Consider the following 16,697-nt stretch of genomic DNA (forward strand, 5'->3'; position numbering starts at 1 on the left):
TGAATTTTCTTTAACATCTCAAAAACTACTGAACGGATTTACACCAAATAACAAAAAGGGGGCTTTCTGGACCAAGAGCTACCTTTCTGCCAAATTTGGTGTAATTCCTTCCAGTGATTCAGTCGCTATTGCTGTTCAAAATCCCTATGGGAAATAACATGGGAAATGCTCCTTTTTTGACATCCCCTTTTTCTTGGCCCCCTCTTGACGGATCACCCTGAAACTTTCCAGAGAGCAGCTGACGTGATTGTCAAACTTTTTGGGAAAATTGTGTGAAGATTCGTCATGTGGCGCTAAAGATATAGGCAAGTAAAAATTGCTTTTTCTATAGAAACTAGGTCCTAACTATAACTACCTGGTGGAGATCGCCATTCGGTAATATATATATATATATATATATATATATATATATATATATATTTATATTTATTTTGTTTTATTTATTTTTCAAAATGGAGAAATACTCAAATTCAGCAGATATAGTCATCTCTACCTGTAACTCATGCCCTAAGTTAACTATAACTTATCCCCCCACCATGCGCAGTGTGGTAATCATTGATGTCATGAGGAATGTAATGTGTAAAGTAATTAGCATTGCATGGTGAGGGTGTGGCAGTCGAGCAGGCAATCTGGCTCTCCAGGACACATTCAGGATCACAGAAGCCCATGTCTCCCAAATATTTTCTTTAAATTTGAGCCTGGGGTGGGGTCCAGCTAAGCAAATTGCTTCCTTGCATTACTCTGTGTTGCAAAGACATTCCATGGGTGGAGTGTGGGTTTTCTCACACATGCACCCATGGATTATGGCACATTCCAGATTTACTAAGGTTTTTTTTGGTTTGTTTTTTATTTAAACTTGTATTTATTGAGTTTGCATAAATAATGAAACATACAACTGGGTACAACCAGAAGTGCCCTTTCGAATGTGGATATACGTGACTAGGCAACTCTTATCATATTGCATAGGATTACATATGTTCAACCATTTAGTGGAACACATGTGAAAGCATAATAATAATTCAAAATACAGCCCACAAACAACCTGGAGAAGGGTACATCCGTCCAGAATTACCTCCCAGGGGCATAAGGGACGACAAGGGAAGGGAGGTTTGGGGGGAGTGCTCACGCAGTGTCGCTAAATGTACTATACAGTTGCAGCCAGTAGGGTGCACTGGAATTATACAGTACAGTAGTTTCTATGCCATCTGCCAGTGTGGATTGGTTGAAACCCCCCTACGATGCTGGGTCGACTTCCAGGGTACGCAGAAATTCCTGAAAGGGGACCCATATGTTGGGGGTCACGATTTTGCCAGCAGAAGTTCCCAGTAGAAGGTTAGCTGTTCCTGGTAATACGCAACATCTCTCAGCCAGTCCATTCTGCGCGGCCTGCAACTCCGCCCCAGCACATCACAACCCTGCGCTTTGCCAGTAGAAATAACAGTCCCACCAGCTTTGAAAGCTCAGCTCAAACCTCTTTAACATATGCCATGAGCACAACTGCAGGGGAATGGGGCAGCGCCAGGCCAGAGACAGCAACAACTACATTAAACACCTCCTGCCAAAATTGTATCGGATTACAAGCCCAGGCAGAGTGCAGGAAGTCTGCCCCGGCAACCGAGCATCTCAAACATCATTGCGTAGACCCATACGGTGGAAGCGCATAGGTGTTTAGTGTAATTGAGAGAAAGGGTGTGCATATGTGCGCAGCAGTATCTCTAAACCTCATCAGATAGAGGCGTGCCCAGATCTATTTCCCACTGTACTCTAGGGCTTGGGTGAGCCGCCAGTGCCGTCCCCTGTATGGCGGTGTATAATCGAGTTACTAGCCGCCTGGGAGTCAGGGTGGTAAATAACAATTCCAGTGCTTTGAACACCAGGGCTCTAAAGTGCACCTATCGCAGCCCGGATTTGGAAATAGGTGAATCTATAGAGTAAGGTATGGTAGGGTTCGTGGAGTGCAAGATCAGGTGAGATAAATTACATCTCCGGGTATGAGGAGCCCATTGAGGTGAGCTGCAGTTTGTCAAGGCGTACATCCACCTTCCTTTCACAGGTGATGGGAAGTGGAGGTTGGTCTATCAGTGGCATAGCAGAAGCATATAGTTATCGGCAATGGATCCTCCAGTTTAATGCATGTCGCGCTATAACTGTGCAAGCCATCGTGTCCATCTCAGATCTCGATCACCGCAGAGGCTGGTAAAGTGCACAAGACAATGTACAGGGCCAGATCAAGTCCTGCTCCGGTGAAGTGTGGGTTAAGTACCGTATGGGGTGAATCCAAAAGTGTGCAAACTGCGCCTGTGCACAGTTGTATTAAAGATCCATGTCTGACGTTGCTAAACCTCCCTGTTCAAAGGGAGGTGTGAGTGCTTCCCATGAAATACTAGGTTGCTTGCCTTCCCACACTAGATATATCAATAACGAGAAAAGTCTTTTCTTAAATTGACTAGTTAAGGGGAGTGAGAGGCTGATAAAGAGGTATAGAAATGTGGGGAGAACAACCAGCTTAGCGATCGTGATTTGGCCAATGCTTGATGGGGCAAAGACCCCCACACATTCACCTGCTCCTCTGCCATGAGACTGCTCACCCATAATATGCCAACCACAACCCATTTACCTCCCTAATCAACCAGATCCCCATACCCACTGCAGGTGATAGTTAGATTCAAACGGGCTGGTGCTGGGTGTGAGCAGTAAAATTACAGATTTTGCCAGTTGATCTTGATGCCTGATATGTCCCCAAAGCGGAGGAATTCAGAAAGAATATGATCTAAATTATTGGGAGGGTTCTTTCTGTATAGGGTAAAGTCATCTGCATACAGGGATACCAGGATTGGACACTGTCAGAATGACAGCCCCCTGTGGTTGTGATGTTGGTGGAGACAGGTGGCCAAAGATTCCATTGCCACGTCAACAGCAGCGGTGATAGAGGACACCCTTGTCAAGTGCCTCTCGAAATTGGAAAGGCCTGTGTAATGCAATCATTCCCATGCAGCCTTGCCACTGGCTGTGAGTATAGCAGCCGCACAAGGTGTATACAATTTGGACTTATGCACAGGCGGTCAGTATTGCAAAATGGAAGGGAAGTTCTAGTGAGTAGAATGCTTTGGTAGCATCCAAAAAACTGCAGCAGCGCAGCAGTCAGGGTCCACCAATTGAGACACTGCAAAATAGGTGCGCAGAATATATGATGTGGATTACCCTGGGACAAACCCAGATTAGTACGGCAGGGCAATAGTTGGCAACAGAGGCAGGAGGCGAGAAGCCAGTAGTTTAGCAACTATGTTATTGTCTAAATTTATCAAGGAAATATGCCTGTAGGAGTCACAATTACTAGGATCCTTGTCAGGCTTTAGCACCATTATAATAAGTGCCTCACACAGTGAAAGAGGCAGTACATCCTTCTCTCTGGACTCCTCAAACATCTTGAGGAGATGCGGGAACAAGAGGTCCGCGTATCCTTTGTAAAAAGATTGGTGCTTTCCCCCAGAAGGCTTTGTATGATCTTGATTATATCCTTCTCCAAGAAGGGGGAGTAAAGATATTGTCTATGACCGCCCTCCTGCCATATGAGGCGCAGCATCTCAAAAAAATCAGTGTACTGCTCGGCACCAGGATTGTGGGTAAAAGAGTATAATAAGGAATAGATGTCTCTCATTGTACAGAGCACCTCTTCTGTTCCTGCCTGCAGGGCTCCTTAGTCCCCACAAAGCTCCACTATATAATCCCCAGCCCAGGGTCTGTGCAGCAGAGTAGCAAGCATGTTGCTATCTCTATCTCATTCCCCATAGTGCCAAGCCACACTTCCTTCCCCAAAAAACACACCTCTCAGAGCACTGCCTCATTAAACCGCAACAACTTATCTCAAGCCTCTGCCGGAAATTTTGCATCCTTTAACATGTAGATCTGCTCCTCCAGATCTGCTAATTGGCCCTCCAAATCCCTTAGCTCATGGCAGAATGCCCGTAGGATGCTGTGATACTTGGCAAGACAGATCCCATGGATGACCACCTTAAAGGCCTCCTAGAGAGTGCCTGGGGACTGCACAGACCCCTTCATTAGGGTAAAATAGTTAACAATTACCTTGCAAACCTCTGACCTGAATACCTGGTCTCTCAGTGCCCCAGCGGGAAGATGCCAGGTGAATGCCCGCTGCGCATGTCCCAGCATACACAATTCCAAAAACACCAGGGAGTGGTCAGACAGTGTGCATGGAAAGTGTCTGATCTCAGTTGCACACAGCTCTGTGTCTTTGGTGCTGAACCACATATCTATGTGAGCACAGATGTTGTGGGTGATATTGATACAAGTTCCTTCTCTCAAATGACCATGAGTCAAGATTACATAGGTTTTTCACTGTATGGCACATCAAACTATTTCAAGACAAGTCTTGATGGTGAGATCAGTAAAGGGTGGAAGAAGTGGAATAGAAATATATTCATGCGTGTCCAATCCAGCACTTCATCAGTATTTCGGCAGCCAATATCAGTGTAGTGGAAGGAAATGTTGTACTGTATGCAACTATCTTGTGCTCTAGTCGTTCTGTCAGAATACTCTGCACTGTTGCAGACCTTTGGCAAATATGTAGGTCCTGCTCTGATCACTCGGCAACTGACTTCAACCCTGTATTAGGGTAAGCCACCTGTTGAATGCTTTATTCTGCCCAAAGTATTCCCACTGACACAACAGGGACACTTCTATCAGAAATCAGTGCCAGGCAAGTGGTCATGTCACATCAAACTACTTGGCATGTTTTTCAAGCAAGTAACAAACAACCAACGTGAGGGTTTGTTTCTAAAACAATCAACATGAGGGTTTGTTTCTAAAAAAACAATCAGTGGTCCAGATGTATACAGACTGTGGGGGACTCCTACACCACCAAACCCTAGATGAGGCCTTTAGTAATTTACCTGAAGCCGTCTTATTTAGTTCTGTAAGGCAATGGGCCAAGGTCAAAACCTCCCCCCTCCAACCTAGGATACAAAATCTGGGATGTATGATCTGTTTCAACTGGCTACTAGAATAAGGATATTGTTACACTAATTGAACAATCAGAGCTATATTTATCATATTGGCAAGACTAGCTGGTATAAGTAATTGGCATGCTTAATTTCCTCATTATCACTTTACATTTTTTATCTCGAGCCCTTAAAAAAACGTCCAGAAAGGACTTCTAAAGATGGCCAATGTTAACGCTGGTGTAGTCTTCACATGTTAATGGTCACCCTTGGTGAACACCAATGACAGGCTGGAATCAAGGCCATAGAATTCCACACTTATGTGAACAGTTTTTATTTGACCTCCTCTAGCAATTACCATCACTTGTTCAAGATGTGCCAGTGACCATCAAGTGGTAATGCTTATTAGAAAGACTGTATCAAAAGCTTCTTTTTCAGACAATTAGTCAAAGATAGCTGCAGTCTTCCAGAACAAATGCATCACTGGAGAAAGGAAACAAACTCAGGGTTGACTTGTGGTGTGAGCATTTGCAAAATGCCAGAACTCAAGGACTGATGCATGCAGTATAAATGCCAAGATTGAACATGCACCAAAATTCACTTCTGAGTTATAGATGCTTCCATTATGTGCTTAGGTTTCGTTGTGTTTGGAGCTGTCTTAATTCATAGTTTGTTGCATTCATAAATCATCCACATACTGAAGTGCTATAGCTATTCAGCAAGATTGTTTAATTCTTTTTAGCTATCTGATTGGGATAACATTAGGCATTCCAAACTTTTGTCAGCTTTGTGTTGACCTATGAATATGTCCTTAATCTTATTTGGCAAATTGTCGCATTTTGGCCACTTATTTTGATAACTTTCTCAATCACTTAAATACATCATGTATCAATAGTATTTAAAGTTATTTGTATAACAGCAAATAACATTTATTATATTTGTTCATCCATCACAAATTCAGTTCTGTACCCATATTTATACCTTCATGCCACATCTGTTTCATGAATATAATCGGTTTCTCAGGGAAAATCTTGCATTTACTATTCATTTTTAATAAGCAGGGCAAGTGGTATAGTTTACAAATGTTGATAGCGTGCATAAAATAGTTTTAAGTTTTCTGTGAAAATAAAAAATCCTCATCATACTTTTTAAAATCTCACTCATATTGGAAACTTGAAACTTATACAAATCAATTACATTTCATTCATAACATTTTTAAAATGCAATCTGAGGTATATCAGGGTAATGGCCTAATGCTCAATAGTGTAGTAATTACTTTGTAACTTATTTTTTCAGATTGTGGTCATCATATTCTTAGTCAACTCAATTGTGCATTACAAAAATCTAATTGTGATTCAACGGAACAGTCCATAATATACATCCATATCTACATGACCTGATCAATACATCTTAAAATCATCAACAGAACCATCATGTCATATGATGTGATTATTACTCGTGATTTGAAGTATGTTCATATTTCCACATAATAGTCATACTTGTTGCCAGCGCCCGACTCCATGTACGGCTAAATATGCGTGTATGTTTGGTCCGGTTTTATTCAATATTAACATTTCATCAGGTTGCCTATGCGAACAAAAGGCCTAATACTACGCATTGTTTTCATTTGTTTTGAGTAAAAAACTTATCAATGAAGTCATACCTCTGAAGAGACAGAGAGTCTGACCGTCCTGGAGCAAATCGGTCATAAAAAATGCCGATTTGTACAATGCCTTATTTTAATTTAGCTTCTGCCTCATACAAGAAGTACCCAAAAACCTACTATATGGTCGTAATCTTGTCTCGTGGTGTTCTTTGCCTTTTGTCTTAATATAAGGGTATTGAAAGGAAAGTACATTCTTAGTAGTAACATTACAGTATTGCTTAAATGATTATGAGGTTACTTTACTGAGAGTCAGAAACGTTTAATACATTAAATTATTATATGGTATATATTTTGGTTTCTCATGTCATTTTCGTAAGTGTCCGTACCTCCTTATAAACCCATTCCACAATTGCACTGGTATAGTCATCATATCGTGTGGGTCTTTTCATTTGAAACTCTTTCGAGTTTAACCAATCTGCCTACGAAAACCTACAGACCCATTGTTAAAATATTAGATCATCACCCCTATCACCCCTATCATTTGCAGGTTTCCTACGAAAATCCTGAAAAACATTTGAAAATTCCTACTTATGCTCCGGAGAAAGACCTTACACCTGCGCAACAACACCATGGCACATGCGAAAATGCCTTTTTTTTGTGCACTTGTTGTTTCAATATTTTTTTCAATGGGGTATAATTGTTTCTTTAGCCAACCCATTTCTCCCACTTATTTGGCTGTGTCCTAAACCCACAACCCCTATGGAAACGGGCATATTCCTTCCCTTGACAGGAGGAGTTAATCTACAACTGGTTCCAGGAGGGGGAGACCATTCCCTTCACTCTTGTTTATTGTTGCACCACCACAAGCTAATATTTTGCATTTTGTAAATCTCTCTATCGGTGAAAAGTCAGGTTTTGTGAATACAAACATTATATTTGCACTCCTGTAACAAGCAATTTATGTATGTAATTTGAATATTCCCTAAAAACGTGATTGTGTGGATTTGGCATATTGTTTTGTGATCTGGCCCTTTAGAAGGCTGCTGATAGATTTCAACAATTTAGTTGCAGAATTGGAGTACACTTTCCCTTCTTCAGACTTGCTCCAAGTTTGAAAACATTTACTTGCTTCTTCCAGTATCTTGTGCCTGAATGCAGTTTCCTGCTTGTTTTTTTCTTTTTTTGCGTTCATTACAACACAGATCGGCAAAGCATAAATATTTTGATTATTTTTTTCACAAGTTCATTACATTTTTCTCTACTCCTCATGCACTACTATACTTGTGGGTTAAACTATTACACATGCTCATTTACCCAATGAAGGTTATGTTCAGTAGAACGAAATACACCTTATTATGGAATATGTCAACAGCCTGGCTCTTCCCCTCAGTTTGTGCGCTCTTTATGAGCCGAACATGACTCCTCGATCATCACCACTACAATAAGAATTGGAGACAAAGAGATGTGCCTTATCAGTTCCTGAAGCCAGTATCCACAGAAGAGATGTTTCGATTATACAGTTTTCATTAGAGAAACGCTACAGCCTAATACATTAATTCAGTGTTGTGCACTTATCTATTGGACACATTACTTTAGAAATATAAAAATGTAAATTTGTCATTATCGTCTCTCCAATTATTTGTTGTGTCTGATAATTACACTGAATGTTTTTTTTATATCAGTAATAACCTTCTGTCTGCGTTTACAACATATCATATCTGGGGGGCTTGTCAAGCATTTTCCCAGAGCCATTTCTTTATTAAGACACAGATCTCAAGAGTACATAACCTTTATGTTCGAGGATGGTTCTCTCCTTTCATATAAAGAACAAATATTATAGATTAATTAATCCAGGGTGATTATAATTTAATCACTATTCCTCTGCATTCTTAAGGGACATCCGCCTCTCCTCCCTGTTCATTCTTAATATGATGAAGAATAAACGTGGTCATAAAATATTTGTGCGCTGACAATTCATAGACCAGAAAAACAACATGATGCCTGCAAGCAATCGTTCCCTTTGTTCTCATCTCGAACATGTGCACCTGTTTTATGTTGCACCAGATCATCTTTTGAATTTTTGGGTATGTTGTTTTGAACCTAAACACAGAGTGTACTTCCCATTTCATTACCCAATGTTATATTTTTTGTGCTTTAAAATAAATACCGTGAACAGATGGTTAGAAAGCTTAAATGAGACAACAGAACACTCCTTCTACAAATTGAGCCAGCCTGAACGTCATGTTAAGGTATCATTATTTTCACATTTAATAGATATGGAATTTTTTATTTTTTATTTTTATTGTTAACGAACATTATTACTAGGAGCCTTATTAACTTTGTAATTCTCATGGGCTGGTAACAGAAGTTACTGTCCCTATCAGAATTAAGAACGCCACAGGTACAATACAATTCTGTTTACTTTCACCGAGCGATTCTCTCCCCCCACCTGAAAACAACCAATATTTCTGTAGCAAAATCTGGGTGAAAATTAAAAAGTATTGGTGAAGTTTGAACCGGAACTCGTGATATCTCTGGCAATTCCTCAATTCTGAGGGGATTTCATGGATTCAAACCAGAATATATGTGAATTCTGCACCCCTGGAATTAAGTTAAAGTAACCCCCGATATCGTTTATTCTGAGGACACAGAATGAACACCTACACATCACTCACTCGTAAAGATGGTCTTATTGGTAAATCACAATGGCCAGTTTCGTCATTGTACATCAAGCACAATTGTGAACAATATAGTTATTCCGCATGTCCTAATTTAGATCTTGAGATGTCCTCTTGTAGTGAAGAAAACGTATACAGCTTTCTAAATTTGCTAAATTGCTCAAGAACGTGCTTATATCCAGTTAGGCAGTCCACGTAGAGCGATAATTTGCGTGGAGAATTTCCTCATTCCAAGTTTCTTGGGCAAACTGGGAAACATGTGGTTGTACAAAGAAATAAAACTGAAACCACATTCTATCTTCCATATCGATATGCAAACACTCTGAAGAAAAGGGCGGGGTGCAGTAATGGTTTCATCCGGGGTAATTTTAACACTGGTATTCGTGCAGTCCGGAGAGCGATAGCTATATGTTTGTGCATATCGGAGTATATAAAAGACAATAGTTTTCACATGCTGTCAAATACTCAGGAATAGTTTGCTACCTATGAATGATTCTGGCTTGAGAAGCCATAAGTCAGTGGCGTAAATAATTTTGAGGGTGCCTCCTGCAAAGTACATGGAGAGTAACTCCCTCCACACTCGGGCAGGAGCTCTGAGGCCAGGGTACTGTGTTGAGGGGGCCTCTCTGGTCTTTGGGGCCCCCTGCACTGCAGGGGCTGCGAGGGGCCTATGTTACGCCACTGCCTAAAGTCTGGTTTAAACTGGTGGTCGTCTCTCACAGTGGTGGTGGCACAAAGAAGGAAGACGTGGACTTGATCTGAACTCTGATCATGCAGAGAGAAGGAAAGGTCCAGGTTTATAAAGACCTTAAGGTGGTACAGAGCTATGCAAAGTCATGCAAAGCAACACGAACTCTTGCAAAGTTATTTACTTTTCAGCTCAAAAGGTATTTCGGACTGGAAAGGTCCCATTTTCTCTGTGTAAATAGCGCACTGCTTGCCATCACTTTCATTCAAGGAACTGTTAGTTGGGCTTTCCTTTGACAGATCTGCACAATCATTCTGTGACGCTGCGGCAGCGCAAGCAGTCCCCTACACAGCACCACAATTACAAATTGGTGCAATGGGACCATTGCTCCAGTTTGTAAAGCCCTGCGTCATATTTAACTTGTGCCAGGTGTAATGTATGCTGGATGGGCATTCCATCGTTAAAAGCCACACAGAACTGGCATGATGAAATTTACTGCATTTCTTTGCACCATTTCGCGCCTTCACAGCGTTACTTTTGTAATGCCTGCCTAGCAGGCATTAATGTGACACTGGGGTTTTTAACATTGGACCCTCCTCGCATTGTTGGTGTAGTGTCAGATTACTGACACTACTCTAGCACTGCGCCACATTTGCACCAACAGATGTGCCAGAATTTCTGGAACATCTGTGGAATCATACTCTATAGAGTTCTGAATCATAAATGCAGCGCTACCATGACATTGTTAATGGGTCTGGTGCTGGCACTAGAAAATTAGTGCTTCGATGCCGGTGTGCCAGTTTCTAGTAAATCAGGTCCATGGTGTTTGAAGCAAAGCCCAAAATTCAAAGGTAGACAGACCAAGTTTTGTGTCAAAAACAAATGCCTCCTCGAGGAAGCAGCACTTCATTTCTCCTCACATTCCACACATTGCATGTGCGCTGCACTGTACAGCACACATACAATTTGTGAAATGTTTCAGATTTTGTCTAGGAATAGAATTCTGTTCCAGAAGGGCATGTTTTGGTACAAATCCCAACCTCTACAACAGGAAAACACCTAGGCACCATGATGAAAAGATTGTTGGTGGTGAAAGATTGCTTTTTAGCGCAAAACAACAGGGTAAGACAGCAGCTGTAGCAGGTTGTTTTTATTGCTGCACTGCTTTGCACTGAAAAAAATATCTCCCGTAAAGTTTTTAAATCCACCCATTAGGACCCAATTATGAGGCGTGCGATATAGGGGTGAGTTTACCACATTGTACATTTTAATGCAAATGTACACTTACTGTACAATTAATGTGCCCAGTACCTTGTAATAATGAGTTTAACCACATGGAACTCCTGCAGTTTTCCATCTGTAAACATACAGAATTTCCAATTCTGTGTGGTTTAAAACATATATTTAATACCATCTCCGAGCAGTGTAAGCTGCGGCTCTCTTAGTAGGGTGAGAGTGAGGGAGGGAGGTGGTGCAGTATGATGGGGAAACAACTTTCTTCTAGCATAAGGAAACACTGTGTGGTTCACCCTGTTATAAAATAAAACCGGAATGAGCCTTGGTGACTGCTGCAGCTAGCCTCATGCAATTTTCTCAGCCAGTTCCCCTGGCCAGGTAGATTTAGTCAGGTTCTTCCACATCCGGAAAAAACCTGGTGTGGAAACACGTAAGTAGTAATAATCAAGTGATACGAAATTAACCAATGAATGCATGTATTAAATTGGTTCCTCCTAGCTTGTGAAAGGTCCTGTAAAGTGATATTAAATACAACGATTAAAAATGCATTTGTAAAAAAGAAGTCCCTGAAAAGGTTGCACACAAAAGAAGCAGTATTTAGGGAAAGGCATTTCTAAAGTGCTCGTTTTGCAAAGCTAATGTTCTCCCAGTGTTGGCTTGATATACTTTGGCTGAGATTTGTGTATGACTAAGGAAATAACAGAGTTAATTTTCCACATGAGTAGACTTGAAAATGTGTAGCTGTCTGTAATGGGTATGTTTTTACTAAGGAGTTCCCTTTGGCACAACTGTTAGTCATTATCAAACCAAGCTGAATTGAATCACTCAAATTCCCTTCTATAAACTCTATCCAGGGTGCATTTTATATTGAATGTGGGTTGCTGTGCAGTGTGCTAAGACTAATAAAGCAACTTTGTGATGGGTGTCATTGGTTTGTGTATTGCTGAATGTAGATTTAACTCAACTCCTGTAAATTGCCTAGAATGTTAAATACAACTCCAATTGCTTACTACAGCAAGCAGCAGAACACAACAATGCACAATGTACAACATGTATTCAGCTAGGTGAAGGAAGCTTTCATTGCTGTGTCTGTGCTTTTTCCGTGTAATGAAACTTGGAACCCATGGTGTACCTGTTCTGTTGTATGAGGAAATATTACTTCAAAACTGCTTTTCTTGTGCCCGCTTTTCATGTACCTATTATGATTGTAAGGGAACCTTTAACAGCATCTAGGTTTTTACTCTGTGAGGAAAGCTTCCACCATTGCGCATGTGAAGCAATCTTAATTTCTGCTGCTTCTGGCTAGCTTGTGGTGACGCATAATTATGGTACTATGTTGTAACTGCACATAATCACATTTCATTTATAATTCTTGCTTTCATTTATAATTGCAAGATGCACTTATTATCATATATTTTGAATGTGCATTTAATGTTTTATTGTTAGCATAACCAAAGGCCTGAAACATTAGAATTGTTGACTTTAACCTTCAATGTGGAATTTAACTTGCATTGCAATATTCTTTCTTTGCAGGGGCATCCATGCAAGCCTATAGTTAATGAAAGACATATTGTGTGTTGAAGATAGTGGGGTAAGGGAGGATACTTTGGCAAGGACAAGGAGCACTAACAAACTGAGAAGAAAAGACTCCTGTTTTTATACCAGCCAGAAATATTAAAGGTCATTGTGATGTTCAATTCGTAGGAGGAGAAGTCGAATGGAGTTGCCAATTTCAACTGTGCAAGGAAGATGGAAAGCTACTGGCGTGGACTACGTGTTTTTTTTTAAAGGTTCTGTAGGTTTAATTGGTATTCACCTAGATAGACTAGGGCAGATTCCCTTGAGGGTTGGAGGGGTACATAACTCTTTACTCTTTATTCCTTTGTGTGGCTTTATGCTAAACATCATCTATCAGAACTTCTATTGAGGTTTCTGTACTTCTATTGAGGTTTCTGTTATGCTGGCAGTTTCCTGTATACCCTGAGATTTAATTATGATTTCCCTTTAGTTTAGTTAGGAACTTAGATTAACTTAGTTTCTCCAATGATTAGGCAAGACGACCACAACTTCCATACATATCATCAGATTCTGTTTCTTATGTTTTGTATTGCCTCAGCTGAGATTCTTGTATGATTTATGTTTATACAATTGAACTTCATTTGATGCTTTACTTCACCTTGGTGATTTTGTACTTATATTGCATGTTTTTGAGATTCATTTACATTAATTTGTCTCTTAATTTGTAATAAACTTCTGAACTTTATTTACCACCTCTTGGATTTAATGTGTCACCAAATAGGTTACACTGTCAATTGAATTGAAAGGTTACTTATAACTCTCCTTTGCTTCTTAAGCATCCTAAAAACGTCCGCCCGGAGAAGAAAAATAAGAATATGGGCCCAAGGAATCATCACTTGTACTGGTATATTTTATGGAGCTGTTACACTTGGTGGAGAAAGCTCAAACAGCCACTGCCAAAGATAGCATATGTTCTATGTGCAGGAGAGGAGACCTGCCTTGTTACTGTTTGTGCTATATCTGTTGTGTTCAAGGGTATGTATGTCTTTGTGTGTAAAAGCACACATGCATACACCACTAATGCAGATGCTATCCCTATTTTTTGTGTGTGAAGAAAGTTTGCACAGTTTTTGCTTGTTCTGTACTGGCCATGTGAAGGTGAGAAGCCTGCATATCTATTTCACTGTGCATGCTCTGAATCATCTTGCTCTGCTGTTTCTGTTTTGCAGTTGTTTCACATATATGCCTATATTCCCGTCCTTCCTCTATCATCTCCAAGTTAAATTCTTTGACTGTCTGACATGCTTAACTCTTCCAAGAGCAAACTAATCTACTCCCCACTACTGTATCTTCTGACCTTACTATCCATATTTCCTTAATCTTTTCCTCGAACACACATTTCCTTTTCCATCACCAAAACTCTAGCAGCCTGATTCACAAAGGTAAACTTACACTTTTGTGTAAGTTTAAGATTTTTTGAAATTCACAAAGCAATTTTATGAGTAGTATATTTACAACTGCAGTCTCCGCACATAAAAAGATAGCCATTCATATGTAAGTTTAACTTTGAGAATCAGGCCCACAGTGTCCAGTTTGACTCTAGAGTAAGGCTAGCACCCTTCATATCCTCACAATGGTTGTAAGTTTCACTCAATGAATATTAGAAAAATTGACTCACTTTTCCCCTTCAGTAGCTGAGCCATGAGCAAGTGAGATCACGATTGGACAGTGTCATTCACCTACAGACATCATCTTCTGAACTAACAGATTTCTCACGCTTTCTAGAAGTACACCCCCTTTCCCTACCACTGTCAGCTCATTTGGTTAAAAGGAAACACAAGGCTTCTTTTACAGTATGTCACTCGAATGTGCTCTCCAATTCTTAACTACCTCATTATCACTAAGCAAGCCCATGTCGTATGCAAATTAAAGTCCAATGCCCTACTACCAATATATCCACTAGGATGCTTTCCAAAACAGCGTAATCCACTTACTATTCCTTATAAGCTAGGCTCATGCTGCACAAATACCTTTACATGCAAAGAGTGATAGTTTTCAATATGTTAATGTATCTTGTTTTACTTGACAATAAATAGAAGGCAAGAAAGAACATTTTTTAGGAGTTTATGATATGGTTTTCACCAGTATTTATGGAAATCTATATGCATTTTATTGTACAATAGAAATATGCAGGCATGCACAACTCCAAAGGAATAGCAAGGAAATGTAAAAAAATAGAAAAAAACAAATGATTGGTTGCCATTTTGAACACATTATCTAATAAATAATACTGCTCCATCCTTATTTAAACACCACATCAGAGAAATGCTCTTACTCTTAAATCAATCCTAGATGTATTCAATCAATGTTGTTCTAAGTAGTAAGTGTGCAAAGCTCATAACTCCTCGTTACCTTGGCTGGTCAAATACTAGATCACATTTTTGGAAGATAGTTACATAAGGTCAACAGATACAGGCACTATAGGTTTAGTTGAAGGATATGTTCCGCAGTAGTTGGCAAATTTTTCTTTTTTGGGTCAGGTTTGACATGTTTACCTGACGCTAGAGCTCACCTCAAAACAAATACAAAGCAGACACAATTATTTTAGAAATATACAGAAAAGGGCATTGGCTCAGTACCTTCAACCACTGGCTTGCTTGCCTTGCTTTATGTCTGGGTCAGACCATGACATTTAATGGCTCTTTTTGTTTTCTTGATGAAGTTTTGGTCAGAGGGAAAAGAGAGCCTCTGACCGGACTTGCTATGAGTGCGGAGTCTTGTGAGTGATGCGGCATGATTTCTTTTAAGGGACCCTACACAATGTTTATGACTCCTAAACTTCCCATAGCCTAACATTAGCTTCCCTGGAGTCCAGCAGGGGCAGCAGAATGGTTCTCGATTCTGTATACCAGACTACAGCAACCACTTAATGAGCATCAGATGAATAAAGCCTGTGCTTATTGTGGACACAGAGGCCCATACTTATACATTTTAGCGCCGCATTTGTGTCATTTTTTGATGCACAAGCAGCTTTAAACTTACAAAATACAATTGTATTTTGTAAGTTAGCGCCGATTTTGCTTAAAAAAATGACACAAATGCGACGCTAAAAAAGTATAAATATGGGCCTTAGTATCCACTAACATCTAATACGGGCAATGTAACTTGTACAGTTGTTGCTCTATGCAATATCTGCTTTATTTGAGACGAAGTCTTATGCTGCTACTGCCTGTGTTTGTGAATTTGTATGGTTATTTCAGATTTGCATAAAACACAACACCCTCATGAATATGTCTGTGTACTGCACAAAGAAGAACTTGAGAGATAGGTAACATCTTTATACAGAATGCACAAAAAGTCAAAATCGAGCTGCTGAAAGTGATCCTTCACTGTGGATTTGATCTCTGATCTAGGTTGTGTTGATTAGAAGAATCGGAAATGAAGAACTTGAATGTTGGGCCAAGCCAGGGTATGGGGCCAGATGTACTATTATTCTGGTCTCAAAAATTACTTGGAATTTGTGGTTAGTCTTTTTGAGACCAGAATATTTTGCGAAGTTACCTACGTATTACAAGGTCAGTTCTCACAATAGAAATTGGAGTGGTCGAACACTGACTTACCTAATTAACATTAATTAGCTTGGTTGCAAGTTGAAATTCATTCTTATTGGCCACATTCAGAAGGGCCAGCACACCACGACCTCGGGACCACTTAAAAAATACACTTCTTTAAGCATTCTGATTTCCTTAAAAAAACAGGGTTGCTTCTAAAAAAAGGTTCCTTTTTTAAAAGGTTTCAATGAGAGTTTGCAGTGGCCCCCTTCATCATTGCCTACAACACCTAAAATGTTTAGCCGAATTTGCAAGAGGGAAATAGCCCAAAGGGGACCCTTTCCTCTTTGAGGATATGTTAACAAACCAACTTTGTTAACTTTTCAATAGCCTGTGACTGGAATTCCAGTACGGTGTGTTCCACTCTGCATTGGAGAAATAAACAAATGTCACATGACATTT

The sequence above is a fragment of the Pleurodeles waltl genome, chromosome 3_1 (genome assembly GCF_031143425.1).
Source record: "Pleurodeles waltl isolate 20211129_DDA chromosome 3_1, aPleWal1.hap1.20221129, whole genome shotgun sequence".
Classification (NCBI taxonomy): domain Eukaryota; kingdom Metazoa; phylum Chordata; class Amphibia; order Caudata; family Salamandridae; genus Pleurodeles; species Pleurodeles waltl.